The sequence below is a fragment of the Perca flavescens genome, chromosome 16 (assembly GCF_004354835.1).
Source record: "Perca flavescens isolate YP-PL-M2 chromosome 16, PFLA_1.0, whole genome shotgun sequence".
Classification (NCBI taxonomy): domain Eukaryota; kingdom Metazoa; phylum Chordata; class Actinopteri; order Perciformes; family Percidae; genus Perca; species Perca flavescens.
The window spans coordinates 9,736,103-9,755,507 of NC_041346.1; the positions used below are offsets into that span (position 1 = coordinate 9,736,103).

The 19,405-nt window shown below is 38.3% G+C and overlaps 1 long non-coding RNA gene across 1 annotated transcript in view; it reads left to right on the forward strand.

Moving 5' to 3' along the window:
• The first annotated feature begins 5,541 nt into the window (after positions 1 to 5,541).
• LOC114571116 (uncharacterized) overlaps positions 5,542 to 19,405 on the forward strand; it is a 136,498-nt gene continuing 122,634 nt past the window's right edge. The window contains exon 1 of the long non-coding RNA XR_003694615.1: positions 5,542 to 5,980. This is a non-coding gene — a long non-coding RNA (uncharacterized LOC114571116). The remainder of the gene's footprint in view (positions 5,981 to 19,405) is intronic.

Consider the following 19,405-nt stretch of genomic DNA (forward strand, 5'->3'; position numbering starts at 1 on the left):
AAAGAAAGCCGTAACGAGTGCAGCCCTGAGACGGGTGCTGCTTCAACAGTTCATTTCAAAGGCAAACACTCGTGGCATTCAAACGACAAAATAACCGTTCACACTGACAGGTAGCATTATTTATTTTTATTTTTTGTATGTATACATGGTGTGAATTTATCAGCTGCGCATTCGCTGACATTCAGGCGTTCTTCTCAGCTCAATCTGTTGCTGTCAACCCACGAGTGACTGATTTGCTTTTGAAGTGATATTTTTCAGTGAATACGTTTATTTCATAAATATAAATTTTTTTTAAGCTTTCTATACAAAAAAAAAGGGGATACAACTGCAGCTTGACATCAGCTTTATATAGAGAGAATGCATAAGTCTGGGGTCACAGCGCTATGTATGGTTTGTGATCTGTGTTGTGTTCACTGGCCTTTTAACATTAATGTTTCAAGTGCTGATGAAAATTAGTTAGGTGTTTATTTACTTTACTTACCACATACTGCATGGAGATTCATTAAGAGTTCAGTATGCTTGAAAGGTACGTATGATTTTTTAAAGTTATGATCTATAACACTACTGTGGTAACGGCAAATGAGGTTTAATGCTACAGTACTTTTAACACTCCTTGAGGAGCTACTTTGTCAGAAATGCAACAGAAGAGCAACTGATGTGTCCATTTACAGTGCAGCCAAACATAAATGATGTCATTTTAGCACAGAAATCTGCACATCTGCCGTTGCCTTGTTTTGTAGATGCATTTTTACACACAAACGCAAATGCATTGTCACCTGTGACTGCTTCACAATGTAAAAGCCACGCCATGTTTCCAATTGAATGCTTTTAATGTGAAGTAGCAGCAGCTGGAGAGGTTTGGTTTGCATTGGCAGTAACTTAATACAGAGTAGAGAACAGCATTAATGTCCCCGAGGGGCAATTTGGCTCGCCGACAGTAGAAATTAATATTAAATACAACAATAAATAAAATGGAATCCATATAATATATATACATAAACTCATAGATACACATAGACAGGAATAGCGCCACTGTTGCCGTCGTCACTCGACCGTCAAAGGAAGCAGCGGAAGAAAAAAGAAAAGAAAGGAGGCACCGCTTATCACAGGCCAAAAGCCATTTTTTTCGTTTAAAAAGTCAATAACCGATGGAATAAAAGATCTCATAAATCTATTTGTGTCGCCTCTAGGGAGGTAAAAACCCTCCACCTTGAGGGAAGCAGATGAAACGGTAAACGGTGATGCATTGTTTCCTGTGAATCCTAGTGAAATGTGAAGGCAGTTCGAATGGCTCCGAAACTAACAATGAAAAGCCATTCATTAGAGAGTTAATGGCTAAATGGCTGTTGCTGAAAAAATGCTGAACATAAGTAGTATCTAAAAAGGACATTCAGGAGCACGTTCAATCTAAAAACTTCTCCTGTTTGAATGATGGTGTGCAACAGGGCCAAGTTCATCCCTGACAAAAAGTTTTTTTTTAAACGGAAACGGGGGTGCGTTGAACGCACTGTTGTGTGCGCAAGCGCTCTGCCTTTTTATTACAAGTTTACAGACACGTCTCCGCTGACTGGGTCACCTGTGACACACCCACCAAACGAGAGAAAATATAACTCCAAGCCGGTTGCGCGCCGGTTCGAGGAAACCTATCGTTGAACCAAGAAACCGTAGCAAAACGTTTGGCAATTCCTCCCCCAGTAGCTGGATTAAACACTGTTAAAATGCTGACAGCTAACGCTAAACGGTGTAAAGTTTGACTGTGTTTTACTGTAGAGGATTCAACACCGGTATGTAACAACCTGCTAGCCTGACCAGCCAGCTGCCACTAGGCTGCGTCTACATTTCTAGGCTAACAATCTGCAACTGCCGTCGGAAAAACAACACAGACGGTGCGTTTAATGAAACTGGTAAACTACAGTCTCGTGGTGCATTTGTAGTTATTGTAAATGTCCTTTTCCCAACTGGTGGTTGTTTTCGTCGTACAACAGCAATTTACTAGTGAAATAAGTTATTGTTATTGTTATAGATTATTATCAAATCATTTAATTTTGACCATGGCCTTAGCAATAAACAAGCCCTTCTTTAATGTCACCGACTGTTGTTTAGTACCCTTCTTTTTTCTTTTCTTTTTTTACTTTCTTAAAAAGTATCGGTTCAGGCACCGTTAATTATGTATGCGATTAATTTCGATTAATTAATCACAGAGTAAGTAATTAATTTGATTAAATTTTGTAATCGATTGACAGCCCTAATCTTTATGGATTTCGTTTTTGGACTCTTAGTTGAATAAAACAACCAATTTATCATCAACAAAATACATTGTAAAGGATTTGCTTTTTTCACTTGAGGGGGTCAGAACAACACAGAAACTGTCACACATGATCATGTTCTAGCCGCACATTTCCATATCGTGTTCCGCTGTGACAAAGGCATTTGTTTCATTTAACCTTGCAGACATAACAGTAATTATTTTCGTGTTTTTTTTCTCTCCACCTTTTAAGACTACAGAAGGTATTTTCATTTTGCACAGCAGAAAGAACAAGGATGGCAATTAGTGCTTGTTGCTGAGGATAATCCGCGACCATTATCTCCTGCCAAGTGTAAAATGATTGCGATTATTAGCAATACTGCCGTGGATATGTGGTCGGACGTGGATCATTTCAAGATTGAAACCTAAATGGGAGTTTTTCAATCAGTCTATCTGCACATCCAGAATTCAGTCGGAGAAGCGAGAATGCACAACATGTCAGCGAAGTTAATTACTTCACCGAATGCCTCCCAGCAGACGGTGGGATAATGGCATCAGGGGAGAGAGTGACTTTTCGTCTGTTGTATTGGTTTTAAAGCACAGCAGAATCTTTTCTTAACCCCTATTTCACTTTAATTAGGCAGTTGCCCAAGAGACTTGGTTTTTGAAAAACATCTGTGTTCTTGTTGTCCTAAGGGCATATAACCTTGCAGTAAGTGTTTCTTATTCTCTCATTGATTACAAAGCGTGTTCCCTCAGAATTGATGACCTTATGATAATGGGTGTTTTAACTGTGTCCTTCAGAATGAACTCGTAGAAGAAGAAAAAAACTCTGAACAAAGAAAAAACACAACTTCTCACAAAGCACTTTTGAGGTTTTTGCTTTTGGCAAAACGTGTTTGACTGCTATCAAATGGCTCTCGTTTTATAAACCGACATAAGTGTAGGTAAAACCTTTTAGCTGCGGACTTTATCGTGCACGGAAAGGTAGACCCATTTTTGTTACTAAAGGGGAGAGGAAAATGAGGAAAATATATACATTTATGTTATTAAAAAACCTAGGGAATATACAGATATATATTATGAAAATCAAGCATATATTTGCGTGTGTTGTATTTATGGAGCTTTACTCTGTTTACAAGGGTGACAATGTAATGAAACAAAAGAGCTCATCAAGATGGATAAAAACGTGTAAAAAAAAAAAAGTTCATCAGGCAAGTTTTCTTACTAGGAACTGCTTTTGTTTGTTTGGATGCCGAATTATGGTTTCTAAATATTGGCTTAGTTTTAAGTTATATTTGTCACATAATGTCACATTTAGATGCTTATTTTTTGATTGTATAAGCAGATTTTGATTGGAAGACAACTGCAGTTGATTTGTTTTTTTAGTTTTTTTTTTTATGTTTTGTGTGCTTGTGTGTAATATAAAACGATAACTTTGAGACAGTTGTTGGATACATACTACACATATGCAATCCCTGAATCGGTGTGTCCATAGTTTCAAATAAAAATGCAACATTGTAAAACATTTTACGAACCCGTGTACAAGGAAATAAGCTTCTTTGCATGATGTATTTTGTAAATCTCTTTGGTCTTTCACTGCCTCTTCAAACTGATCATCTATTTTTCCTATGTACATCATAGTTTAAAGCCTAACCGGGCAGCACTGTATGCAATGAATTTTTCTTTTAATAAATAAACATGAAGTATTTTTTACCTTGCCTAGCCTCCGATGTTTCCATTTCTCTAACCTGCAGGATCTTTACATGACATTGTTTATCAGACAGGGGAACAAAAGGTGTTCACAACCATCCATCGCCCTCTTCTAGTAACATGGGTTCTGATTGGTAGGCTACTGATTGCTCAATTTGAGTGCTTACGCCAACACAAATACTTTCAAAATCAATAGAACTTTGTTGATCCGAACCCCCTTTGGAAAAGATGTGGCTATTTTGAGAGAATGTAGGCGCTCGCTGGCATAGAAATGAATCACCAAAGTTTATTTTCAAACTGTTTTAAGAAATAGATGTACACATAGCCCTTCTGTTTGCAGAGTATTTTTTTTTTTGAAAGAAAATGAATGGTTATTATGGTTTTCATTTTTGTCGACCTGGGATGACACAGCTTCCTTTTCATTAGCCTCTCTCCATCTCATTTGGATTGTGATGGACTGGACTGTTTTTATATAGCGCTTTTCTAGTCTTAAGGACTACTCAAAAGCGCTTTTACATAGTACAGGAACCATTCACACACAACTTCGGGGTTCAGTGTCCCAAGGACACTGCGACATGGGCTTGGTGTGATTAGCATGGATCGCTGCAGGAGACGGACTGAATTCACACTGGTTTAACTATGTCAGCAGGTATAAGCCCTTTAACTGGCATGTTAAAAAGCAAAAAATGGTTCGTTCTTATATTGGGTGAGACATGCAGAGCCTATTTAAGCCAATAAACACTGGTAAATACTTTTCATTTAAAAAAAGCAATAATATTCTAAGTGACAAGCTCCATTTATAGTGACACTTAGCGTAAATGGCTCCCTGTCTCTGCAAAGTAAATTGTGGAGAAGTGAAAAATAACCATCATTACTACTTTTACCATGATGACTGGCTTTTTCTTCCTCACAGTGATGCACAACAAGCCTGTTCAGTTCGGCAGTTAGCGCCGACTATAGTGCCTGACCAAAAAAAAACCTCTTTGTTGTTGAAATAAAAAAAAAAGCACGTTATGAAAAGGAGTATTTAGCCTATAATTTTGGTGACAGAACCAAATAAAAATTAAAAAAAGGGCACAAGGGTGCGGGGGTAGATTCCTGGATGCAACTGGAATAAAAAATAATAATTTTGTCTTTGTTTTTTATTTTTATGCAAACAGTTATTTAGTTATTATTAGTTCAAAACATTTAGGATTGCCCCAATTCCACCTTTTAATACATATATATTGCTTTTCCATAGCATTTTCCATATATGTATTTCTCCTATGATCCCCTGATGTAATGTAGGGAGTGGAAAGGTCGGAGATGGTTTAAAGGTTTAAAGGATCTTTGGAAAGGCCAAGTGAGGGCGGAAAGCGGAACTTAATCGGGTATGACATTTGTGTCACCACTTTTATATAATGGAACTTTTTCACAGCAGACATTTTGACTTGTCGTAGTAGGAAAAGCTTGATAAAATTGATAACCTTAACGATGGCTCAGTTCCATCTAGTGTCCCAGTAAGCTATTTCAGTGAGTCAGCATGCACAATACCAGGGTCTCTCCTAAGTGGAATGCAGCCATCATTAATGGTTTTGAATACACCTGTGCTTTTCCTACTATGACATGTCAACATCATGTCTGCCGTGAAAAATGTCTATACATTCGTGACAGACTAAAATATAACAAAATAACAAATGGAATTGTTGGTTGAGGGAACAAAATGTGTAAAAATAACATTTATTCTCGAAACGTGCCACCAGCGAGGTCGCAGCTAGCGAGCTATAGCTAGGTAGCGACAGCAATGGTTAAGCTAGCTCCGCTAACGTTAGCGTGGACGACAACACGGACATCGCAGAGCTACAAACGAGGAAGAGGCCGAAGAATCAGACTTGGACACTGCACTTGTGGCAGAAATGGACGGATAAACAACCAAAGGCCTTGGAAAGTGGATTCCGGAGCCGGAAGCAACTGGAGATGCTCAATACCATTTCTTCGCCCAGCCTGTTAACTTGCCAACGTTAGCCATGAAGCTACATGAAGGTAAGACAAAGCTAGCTATGTAATATGTTCTGGGGCTGTGCAGTGCACTTTTCATAGTCTGATGAAGCTAACGTTATTGTAATATGCACTGCGGCTAACTAAAACTAAAATAAAAAATACAAATAGTTTAGCTAGTAAACTGAAGCTAAATTAAAACTAAAATAGGGTGACCAAACGTCCTCTTTTGCCCGGACATGTCCACTTTTTACCTACTGTCCGGGGGGGTTTTATAAATTCATTAAAATGTCCGGTTGTTTTTCATGGGACCATTAAGCGTGTACTTAAATTGACTGGCACTTTGCTCAACACAATACTACTTTGTTGTGTGACGTAATTCCCGAGAGGCTGCCTTGTGAGCGGCTCTGCGACGCGCACATACACAGGGACCAGGGCAGACAGCGGAGCAGTATTACACACAAAATGCCCAAGCGTTTCCTGCTAAAGATTCCCCACCGTGGTCAGAAAACACAGGGGAGACACTTTGTTTCTCTCACTATGACTCTAGAGTCGGTAGGACTCGCTCGCTGTCACTCTCACTTCTCCCCCGCTCTATATCGCACACACACACACACACACACACACACACGCCGTATCGACGCACACACTAGCGCACGAGTATAAACATCAGTCCACTTACAACCATAAAACAAGACTAGTGCAGCTTCACAGTTGAACTGCAAAAAAAATGTCCCACATACCGTCCCGGTCGGGACCGGACAAGTGGGAGGCGGAGTGCACCGTGTGCAAATCTGGCACATATGTTTCAGTGTCTTTATTATTTATCTTATTACATTTTTTTTTATTACAGAAGTTATTTTTGCACAATTGAGGCATAATAAAGCATGTTCATTAACCTCTGAGAATCACCACTGTCTGGATTTGTCTCGAGGCCAGGCCGAGTGTCCTCTTTTTTTGGAAATCAAAATATGGTCACCCTAAACTAAAACCTTAAAGGAAAACTCAACACAGACTGAAACTATATTGTGGTTTATAACCAGTGTTGGGCAAGTTACTTCCAAAATGTAATACATTATAGATTACTAGTTACTGTCATTAGAAAGTAATTAGTTATATTACAATATTACTGTCTCTGAATTGTAATGCGTTACACTACTTTTGCATTACTTTTGAGTTACTTTCACCAAAATAACAGTGGAAGTTTGACTTGGCAGCTAGCTTGTGAATGTTACCACTGGATCAATAAAGTCTCATCTTTATCCACTTTAATACATCACAGATTATTCATAATATTTTGTATAATTAATTTGAATATGCAAAGTAACTAAAGCTATAAAAAATAGATAAGTAAAATGTACAATAGACAAGTAGGAGAAAATGAAAATACTCAATTAAGAGTACCTTACAGTTGTATTGAAGTACGGCATTGTTGTAAAATGTTTGTTTAAAGCACTTGAATAAGAAATTCATGTTTAGTTTAAAACAGTCTAAAGGAAATTGTCAATTATAGTGTGATTAAAACTCACTATTTACATTATTTACAGTACTTGATTTACAGCTGATATGTGAAAAGGTTGACAACCTTATTTGTTTAACAGTAATTTAGTTTTACTGCAAACCGTCACAGGAAGTGCTTTTATTTTGAAGTAGCCTACACGGAAGTTGTCGGTTGTGTACCTTGTGTACTCTTGCTAGCTTACTGAGATGCAACTGTTATGCATGTTGTTGATGCAACAAATACTGTCTATGGATGCAACATGTCCGTCAAGCTAAGTTGCTCACTTTCTTGTTTGTAAAACTGCATCTGTAATAATTATTACCGTTCATGACAGAAACATATTGAACAGTAAATGGTCAAAGTAAAAGACAAGCGTTTTTGGTCGTCAAGCCATTCCACTACAGGCAGAGTTACTCTCCACGGCTGATAAACTGCAATGATATTTACGTGTAACAACCTAAACATGAATTCCCGACATGTTTAAATCTGTTAGCGGCTCGGACACACTGCTGTCCACGCTGACGTACCGTCACCTGTTGGTACACAGATGTTATGAAATAATACTCACGGCTTTTTTTTCCTGGGAACAAATGCTTCGCGGTGTTGGGAAATTCTTAAAAAATGTTGCGTTAAAATGTGTTGTAACTCGCGTTACTGAGATTGTAACGGGTAATAATATTACCAAAATTTAATTAGTAATGCGTTATATTACTGCGTTACAGCAAAAAGGAATACATTACTGTAATTGCGTTACTTTTGTAACGCGTTACTCCAACAACACTGTTTATAACTACCATGTTAAAGAAACTAATACAAATTAAAATTAATGTAACGTTAAATCATTTCAGTTTTTCAGCGATAATATTTCACTTCTGAAAAAAGGAGACGGCATGAATTTCCGTTACTCTCATGACATTGAACCAAAGACTTGACATGAGATGGCGCTTTACATCGGACAGTAGTAGACCGTAGTAGTAGCAAAGACTAAACATCATGGCAATTCCTATGCAGTTCGCCAACCATTTGTTGTGTATATTTCTGAGACATTATACCTGGCCCATACAAAAACTAAATGTATATAACCTAAAAACTGCTGTGCATTGCCGTTTTCATATTAGGGCTGCACAATGAATCGCCATTTTATCGAAATTGCAATATGGACTATAGTGCAATATCCATATCGCAGGGCAAAATATGTGTCAAACTGAATTAATTGCGGTGTTGCAGAGACATACCGTCCGACAAATCGTATTCCAACAGACTAAATCAAAGCAACAATCGCAGCACTATAATCATTTTAAAATATTTTTCAATGAAAATGAGATTAATGATACAAAAATGATCATTCCCTCCAATAACGTGAATCATATAGTAATCACGATATCAGTCAAAATAAGCAATTAGATATTTTCCTCATATCGTACAGTCCTATTTAATATTCTGATGAAGGTATTGTGACATGCACTGTGGCTATGCAGTGCTGTTTTCATGTGGAGCTGTTGTATTATTATATACTGTGCCTATAATACTGTGCCTTAACATTGAGCCTATGTATGTTCAGTCTGTATGGTTTCATCTCAAGCTTTTTATGTTAACATTTGGGCCATTTTTGAAACCAAGTCTGTCACTGAGTGAGTGTATCTGCAAAAGTTTCAAGGTCATTGTACTTCATTTGTTTTCCTAAAATATCCACTTGTGGCAGCCAAAGCATGATTAATATTGTGGCCATGCTAGCGGCATGCAAATATTTTCCTCAGTTTCTTTGTGATTTCAGTGTAAATTTCAGTATAAATTAACAAAAACTTTGATAGACAATTTCTGTACGTACACTTGAGTATTTGCCCAATATGTGCTTCTCTCTTACTGTTAGGACTATACAAACATCTGTATAGTGGTAATAAATAGTTATATGGAATTGTTAAGCATTCGCAGGTTTAATCCTCGAGTCTGTTCGTGAGGATACTTAAATCCTGAGGATTATAGAGCCTCAGATTTGGCCAACTTTCCTTGGACTTGTGACTTGTCACACGTATGACAGTTTGCCCTCAATCAGATGAGATGGATGCTGTCTGCAGCTGTCCAATTCATTCAGAGCAGCTGCACAACATCACATGTCCGCACAATCTCCACATCACACCTGTTGAACGCCCCCCGTCTTCTGAACCCCTCGAAACGCTTCAGACAGCAGACGAGAACCACGAGTGGGAGAGATTGTCCTTGACATGTATTTTGACTTTGCCTGTCATATCCATACTGTGTTATGAAACGGAATTTGTTGATTGCTGTAGCGGCATCGTACAACAGCCACATATTCTTTCCGCACCAAACGCTTCAAAGACAAGAACGCCAGATATAAACTAAGCGATGGGAGCAAATGTTACAGAAAGATAGGATTGTTGTAGTGCTGTTGGTGCGACTCAAGGTGTCATACAGACATTAACATCAAGCTTAATAGCCTGCAGGACTGTGCAAAGGCACAGCTTGTTGTTGTTGTTTGCCTCATTCTTTATAATTGCGAGTTTAGGGATGAAAATGCATTACAACCTAACATTCTATGATTTCTGTGAGACTTTTTTTTTCATACATAGCCTAAAGCCTTAAATATAGGCTATAATGATTACAAAATAAAAAGTCTGTTTTCACCTCCAAATACAGCCGTCAATAGGCCATTTCACACAATGAATGTTCGCTGTTTCAGGCAAATGGATTATTCCATTAGTCAAATGGATTACAAATGGGTCGGGTGGGGTTGACTGTGTTGGCCAAACAGCAAATTAGATAAAAAAAAGTGAATGCAGTCAGTTCGGTGTGCTGAAGTTTGAAATTTGTGCCTGCATGGTGTTTATACTGCTTTCTTCTTTTATATCAAATGTTACTGTTAATTTCTGTCTGCCTTTATTCATTAATAACTGCACCGTGTTACCTTTCACTGGTGTTCACATCTGTCTGACGTGGTGTTTGTCGAGGACTGACGCGCGTTGTCGTTTGCATCCACCGATGCGTTGTCTTTTCCAGCTGTTCATCCTTCCAGACGTCTGAGTTTGCCCATTTTCTTTTGAGTTCAGCCATCATCTCTTTCACTTGTCTATCGCTTCCATCTGTCAGATTGCACATCACTTGGGGCATTCGTCCATTACTTCTGTCAAAGAGAATAGACGGCACATGCCAGTCCACATCACATTACAGTTAAGGACATCAGACAGATGCAAATACTAGTTTATGCTGTAACATGTTAGCTCAGATTACATCATCACTCTTTTGGAACAAATGTAACATTAAAGAGGAAACTCTGAACGGAGATTACGGCAACGACACAGTCAATGTTTTCCATGGTTGTCCTCATCCGCACTATGGCTGGCACTGCTCTGCTGGCTGAAATGGGGACAAAAGCCATTTGGCACCACTGGCAAATCATTCAAATGGTTTAGTGCTACAGGGTTTAAACCAGGAACCACTAATGAAATTGAGCATAAGACTTCTTCAAGGTTATTTTCAAGAATGTCCTTGTGCAATCAGTCACAATTCTAACTAATGGAGAGGAAGCTCAGTCTGTGGGTGCATACATTTCATAAGAGTTTCCCACGTCTGTGACACTTGCCCAAGCTGTTATAATTGATAGTAAACAAGGAAATGACAAAGGCAAATGACTTTGGAATCAGAATAAATACGTAATCCTTTGAGTTAGGTGAACTGCCTTACATTCAGAATCAGTAGAGGGTATTGGCAAGTATCGGCAAGAATCTGGTGATAACGATACGTATCATGATACATGGGTCACGATTAAATATATTGCAATATATTTGGATACTGTCTGTAAGGCGATATATTGGGATTTTTTTTAAGTATAATTTTAGAACTAATAGGATATTTAAAAAAAGACATGATGTGCATGCAAGTCAAATAAGTTTACTTTAGGTAAACAATTCAGTACACAGAAAATCAAACTGCCAGTTTGGGATTGTGGTTCCCAGTTTCTTAGTGAGCTAATGTTTATATGCTAAAGTAGGCCAAAGTTCAGCCATAGCTACATTGTTGGCTTCTAGCAAAAAGTCAGGCACTGTTAGGCAAGGACACTAGTGGTGCGTCTCAGCATAGCCATCTAGCAGTAGGGGGTTTAATCACAACATAAATGTGAACCACTGTCTTACATGAATATTTTTGCACAAAAAAAAAAAAAAAAAAAAAGACACTCATCTTTATGCACTGTTCTGTTGAATAAAAGTCCATAAAAATTCAATAGGGGAAAAGGGGAGAGTTAAGAAACCCCAATCACAGGACATGCGAGTCCAACAGACATTCGCTTACAAGAACAACTTTCAGATTAACAGGAGAAGAATATTCAGGAATTAGGGCTGTGTGATTATGGCCAAAATGTTAATCACAATTATTTTGATCAATATTGAGATCACAATTAATTATCACGATTATTTTGTTTTTAACCAAAAGAAATTTTATTGTCACATAGGCTAATTATAACTGCTTTCACATCCATATTGTGCTACATTCCTGCTAATGTACAAATATGTGCATCACAATAAAATAGGTCCTCTTATTTACCAAAATTCAATCAATCAATAAAAATAAATAAAACAAAGAAAATGTAGCAAAACTTCAACAGGACACTTTTTTTCCATTGTGTAAATTTATTTTAGGAAGCAAAATATAAACTTTCATTCTACCTGCATAATAGATGTGAATAAAACTCAAAGTATAGGCCTACAATCAATGAAAAATAAATATTCCATAACAGAATGTAACCAAATAAGAACACTTCAAGGCAGAACTATGCAGAAAAGACTAGTTTACAGGTTTTTGGAAAGAAACACTAGCCTGTCAACATATTCTGGCTTGAGGGATGAGCGAAGGCAGGTCACCACATTCCACTAAATAATTGCACGAGGGGATCATGTATGGTTTATCCAGAGGGTTGACCAAGAATTTGAAGCCTTCGTTTGTCACCGTGTTTATTGGGCACGTCTTTGGCTAAATGAAATGCGACTGCGTTCGTTATTTCACTGTGTCTCTGGGAGGTGGATGGGTATGGTGATGCGCTAGGCTCGCTTCGATGGATGCCCGAGTTGATGTTGTGGGATGATTAGTCTTTGCAACGCATTTCTTGGCCCTCATACGTTCATCTTATTGAACTTTATGGTGTGTGAAGTGGTTGAAGAGGTTCGTTGTGTTGCTTTGTGGCGCCAACTCAACTTTACGGCACTCTTTGCATATGACCTCTGCTTGTTTTGTGTCACTTGCCTTGAACCCAAAATGCTTCCACACAACGGATGACAATCCGATTCTCGGCCTACGTTAGACATTTTTTGGTTTTCTTTGTTAAGATATGTAGCCTTATGACCGACTGCTATGTGTTGTGGAATTTTCCTCGTTACTCTGTCCTCTGTGACGGTCTACATCTAGAAACTAAGCTGCATGGTGCAGGGAACAACTCTGGCTCATGGAGGCACGTGATCAGACGGTGGTTTACGGAGCGCTAGCCTGGCTTTGCAAAAAAAAAAAAAAAAATGTAGCGTTCTTTGAACGGAATGACACATTTTAAATATTGCTCGATCACGCAAATTTGATCGTGGGAAGCCAGTTTGACTAAAATTTGATTAATTGTGCAGCCCTTTCAGGAATTCAAAAACAATGGTGTGAGGGGCAACACTTGGATTTACACTATACAACCTTGCGCCTAAATGAACAAAGAACCAATAATAAATACATTCACACAGAAGAGGGACCAAGTGTGCGCACATCCAGGCAAAAATACTGGAGAAAAAGAGAAACTGCCCCTCAGAGCACGATGAGATCATCCACGATCCCACACGGCACCTCCGATAAATATTTATATTATTTAATGAAAGTTTAATCGATTTTCTTACCGTTTTTTCCAGCCGAAAGCTAACGAGTTAGCCATCACGGGCGTGTCTTTGGTGTCTTCGTAGCCTTTACAGAAGGTTTTCTATCCAGCCTGGAACTCGTGCTTCTTTTCGGAGTTGTTCAGCAATAAATCCAAACGCTTACATCCAAGATTTATCCACTCGATGTCCATAATTTATCACGTTTTCAGTCATTTCTTCAGCTAGGTCTGTGTTACAGGGTGCTGCCGTAGTATAAATCTCCCATGATGCTTTACAAGTGTGTTTACGTTTTTCATCAATGGGAATTCAGGTCCGTCACACAAAGTGGAAAGGTGAGTTCACTGACCGCAGGAAATCCGAAAACCGAGCGAGAACAAACAGTAAAGTGAAAAAGAGAGATAATGGCGTCACTGTTTAGATATTTGGTATACATTTGGGCCTTTTTTTGAAGAAATGTAAATAGTTTGTCATTTATATGAGTTTTAATGTTCATTATGTTTATTTTTGCACTGGATGACTCCAAATATATAGGAGAACTGTTTTAGACAACACAAATTCTTGTGTTTGGCAATTATTATTATTATTGGCAAAAGCGTCTGGACTTTTTTTGAAAAAATGTATATATTTTATCAACTTTATAAGTTATGTTTATTTCTTCACAGTTTGACACCCAAGACATATGGGAACTGATTTAGACAGGAGATTGGCTTAGCTTTTATTGTTCTGTGTGTGGTATCAATAAATATCTGTGAGATTCATTTTCCGTTTTATTTATTTGTTTTTACGGTCATACCTTTTTTAACATTCAATTGACCTCACTACAGCACAAATATTCTAAAAGCCCAGTTTTTCCTGAAAAAAATGATGTACATTGACTGTGGACAACAGGGTTGATGTTTTACAAGCTTTTTTAGAAAATAAAACCAGACGGAAAAGTAATTGTAAAAATGGCCTTAGGTTCCTGTTAAGATATTTTAGACAATAGGCGTTTCATTGTGTAATAAACAAAAAGACACCTGGTTATAGAACACCCACAGCGTGAGTTCCAAGTGAGACCCTTCTTTCAAGGCAGCACGGAGCGGTTTAGACAACCGTGATATCTGGGAAATATCTGGAAATGAGATGGAGACTGAACAAATGCTGAGTACAATGAATTCAGACTAATGCTGCTTTATTCACAACAAACAAACATACTTTCATGAAAGAGAGAACAGTTGACATGCACCAAATGTATATGCCAAGGTTTCCTCTAGAAAGGAAGATAACCATGTGTACACCCTCCTAAGAGCATGTACCCATAGTGTCTCTACGAACATCAGAATAACTCCTCCTTTATACTTTTTGTCCTCACACACTTCAAGCTATCTATTTCAGTGCAACAGTTTACTCTTAAACTACACCTTTTATGGCACATGCTCCTAATAGATTCTCACATTCCTGGCTCCAATTCCTCTGCGTGAAAGTTGTACCCAAACTCATAATAGATTCTACACATTCTTATGGGTGAAGGTTGTCCCCAGACTAACCTTCTTGTGTAGTACACTACATACAAGATATAAAATACATTTGAAACATGTAGGCTGAAATATCCAACCTATCAAACAGTGCCTCGGCAGTGGACGAGTAAGTCAGTCTAAGATACCAAGAGTGCTAAATTTACATTAATTGGCACATTTTGTCATGAGGATGTTGATTGTACACGTCGCTACATTCTAATGCATTGGCATTTCCAGTGCTAAAGTGTGTGAGACAGCGCAGGAGCAGCAATTATCTCAGCATGAGCTATGACAAACCGTTAATTGGCACTTCATCAGCGTAGAAATCCATGGTGGCTTTTTTTTTTTTTTTTTGTCATGTGTCATAAATATAAAGGTAGTACAGACTTGTTGCCTCAATACGAGTTTCAATGATTTGGCCAAAAAATATAATTAATAAAGGCTTTTTAAACTTTACCCTCTTGAGTGCCCCAGTGTCCTTAAACCCTTGTACACTTCATGCAGACTGCGTTATGACTTAATATACACTATGATACAATACTCATATGCAGGGCCTGAAGTTAACTTCTGGCCACCAGCCACTGTGGCAGGTGGATTTTATAATCCACTAGCCAATTTATCGCGTGTTATAAGCGCCTTTTTGCTGAGTCATGGTCCTTAAACACACGTAGAGAGGATTTGAATTGCTATTTTTATTCTCAATTCTTGTCATTTTGGTGCTGGTGATTTTCCTTTGGGGCTGGCTAAAACCTCTTTTTTTTGGGCGGGGGGGGCGCCAAAAATTCCTCTATGCAGGAAAAACCCTGTGTAATTTTAGATGGAAACGGGTCAACACGCACTCCCCGGCTTTTTTTATGCCACCTGATTTTTTTAAAATCCTTAATGTGTCTATTTTCAGAATCTGCCAGGTACCAAGCTGAAATAATGTCCCAAAGGCTTCATTTTTAACCCTTTGCTGCACCCGACCGGAACCCGAAAAATCAAAAATTATATAGAAAGTGGCATAACATTTGAAGTAAACAACATACAGAGACAAATGAACACATTTTCCCATACAATTCTGACCCCAGGAATTTAATGGAATGGTTATTTTTTAACATTTGACAACATATTGACCCTATTTCTGGACAAATATAGCAAAAAATGGTCAAACGTGTAGAGGATCAACTATTTTTTCGTTTTCTCAAGTGCATAGGGTGATATATTTTCACACCCTGTTAATTCTTTATCATTCAAGTGTCTATTTTAAGATTAAATTGGGTACCAAGCTGAAATAATGTCCAAAATGCTTTATTTTTAACCCTTTGCACCAAACCCGAAAAATCTAAATATGATATAAAGTGGCATAACTTTTGATGTAAACAGCTTACAGAGACAAATAGACACATTTTTCTATACAATTCTGTCCCAGGGAAATTGTTATGTTATATTTTACAACATCTTGACCATCTATGGTCAAAAACAGCAAAAAAAGCTAATTTGACAATGTTTTTATTATACTAATAGCAGCCTGAAATAGGGTTTATTTTAACCTTATACTGCACCTATCCCGAACCTGAAAAAAATTGAAAATAGCTTTACTTTTGAAGTAAACAAAACAAAGCAAATTAACTTAAAAAAAAAAAGAAATGCAGAAAAAATTCCATAAAGGTCCAAAAAGTTGACTTAACATCAACTGCCAGTTTTGGAAAGTTGGGGCTTTGCATTTGGCAGTTGGTGGCTGTCGATTGGTACCTGCAGATTGCCATCTCCCACTGCTCTCCCTTTTGGAAAAATTTCAGTATGTATTTAAAATTATTATTAAGATATGTATATATACACATATACCTTTTTGTAGTCATAATTTTTCAATAATTCAACAGTTTTACTATAATCACAGGCTTTCGGAAATCAAATCTGTATTCTTGACTAGCAGTGTTGGTAGCTTAATTGGTAGCTAGTTAATGTTTTTGTTTTATTTTCAGGCTCAATACTTCACATATACTTACCATTGGGGAAATTAAACATTATAACACAGCTGAAGGGCCTCCAAAGAGGATTTGTTCCCTAACATGTATTTTACATGAGTATGGTAATTTTACCACGCTCAACGCATGCAAGGGGGGGCCAAGCAAGAAGCTATCATATCTACACAGTATCTGAGATATGAGACTCTGTGAAGCAGCCAGTTCACCATACCGCATGATGGATATTTGTGAACAGATGCCATTAACATTAGAGGACTTGCCTTTGGATATAATTGGCTATCACCAAAACTGCTATAAAAGCTTTACAGGGGAAATAGATTGTTTACAAGACTGTCAAAGGCTTCTAAATCTGGTGAATTATCATCATTGAAAAAGGACTCTTTGCGCCATGCCTCTATCAATTCAATTCGAAGGAGCTCCAAGAAGGTATTCCTTCTGGTTTCCCAATCAGTGCATTTTCTGTGACCAAGCAAAATCCAAGTTCAAAGGCAAAACTGAAGAGCTCACAAAGTTTCAGAGTTGGAAACACAGGGAATCAGCTTGTAAAGTTATTGAACCTAGGGCACAGGAATTAAAGAAAGAGGCTCTTTATCGCAAGGTGCAGGGCAAGGACCTTTTTGAAATGGAAGCATCTATCATGCAGAAGCAATGATAGAGACAACATTGACAGCCTGCGGGCCCAGAAGATAGCGACACATAAGTCGTATTGTGTGGTAAAGGATTACAAACTTAGGAATGTGATTGAATACAAAGAGGTTGTCCAGCTAAGATCCATGTGCAACTTGTAAATGAAGACATTGGAAAATCAAGGTTTTCCTAATCCTGAATAACGCAGTGAGAAATTGGCAAGACGGTTACAAGGAGACATCTCTCATAAACTCACATTCTCCAAGGTGCAACACCGTGGGTGTATTGAGTCCAACCTGATATACAGATCTAGCATTACTGTAGATGAAGCAGTTGGATGTGCGTACAAACATGGAACAGCTGACCAACTTCTAGAAGCAGCACTCACCCTCCATTCTCACATTATAAAGGCATTCAAAGAGTCAAAGGAGCTACCATGGCCCCCGACAGCACAGGAGCTAGATGCTGTGAAAATGGACGTGCTTCTTCCAGAGCATTTTTTACAATTTCTGAGCTCAGTGGTGACTGGAACATTTGATGGCGAAAGGTGCGAGAAGACACAGAGGCTGCTCTATTCGATTACACAAGATGTGTGTCGAGCAGCAACTAACAGCGAGTGGAAACTCCCAAAGCACATCCTCCTATGTGCTACACTTCAACACCTCTATCGAAGCAAACCGGTGAGTTGTAAGTTAATTTACTGTTTATGAAGTCCTAATTTGTCAATGCTGAACTCTTTTTGATACAGGTATTTCATTTTGATATTTACTAAAGCAATTTTCATTTCCGTCATTGTAACTCACAACCATCCTTTCATGACTGAGACACTCAGAAACATATGACTTCAGTTTGGAACTTGCGACAGCAATGGCCAAGGCTTCAGATGCCATTTCCACCCACCTGACCCCTCAAATCATCACCGGCGAGGGAAACACTGTTTTTCACAGTGAGTGGGACAACCTGAACAGAATCACAACCAACATTCATGGCTAAAATGTTGTAAACAACACCGGGGGAATCATGATTCAAGAGGTGAAGGAGAGCCACGTGAGCACCAAGAAGAGGACCCTTCCTCTCTGACAGGTCATCCAAGATGAGAAGCCTTTAGATCACGCCTCCCAAAACGCTCCCACAGCTGGCATTCAAAAGAGCTGGCTGCAAATTCCCCAACAGTGCCAACTTTACCCATCCTGCTGAGACCCAAGAGTCATATGATGCCTCAATGTTGCAGTACAACACACATCTCGTCTGCAGATGGTTTAGCAGCCAGGGCAAGCAACAGGTGCCTGGATTTGGTGGTTTTATTTCAAGCACAGGGAAATTGCCTTCTAGGAAATCTACAATTGACTTTTACACCCCCATCAACCAGCCCATTACAGACAATGCAGTACTCAAAAGGTCCGAGGCAGCAACGGAGGAGGTTGGAAAGCCATACACTATCAACACATTTGTATGCTGAGAACCAAGAGTCATATGATGCCTCAATGTTGCAGTACATGCATACAAATGTGTTGATAGTGTATGGCTTTCCAGCCCCAACTTTCCAAAACTGGCAGTTGATGCTAAGTCAACTTTTTGGACCTTTTTTATGGAATTTTTTCTGTATTTCTTTTTTTTTTTTCTTTTTTTTTTAAGTTAATTTGCTTTGTTTTGTTTATTTCAAAAGTAAAGCTATTTTCAATTTTTTTCAGGTTTGGGATAGGTGCAGTATAAGGTTAAAATTGTATAGAAATAGAATTGTATGGGAAAATGTGTTCATTTGTCTCTGTATGTTGTTTACTTCAAATGTTATGCCACTTTCTATATAATTTTTAGATTTTTCGGGTTCCGGTCGGGTGCAGCAAAGGGTTAAAAATGAAGCATTTGGGACATTATTTCAGCTTGGTACTTGGCAGATTCTGAAAATAGACACATTAAGGATTTAAAAAAATCAGGTGGCATAAAAAAAGCCGGGGGGTGCGCGTTGACCCCGGTTTCCATCTAGACTATTTAGAAAATAAAAATGTTTTCCTACTATGGCT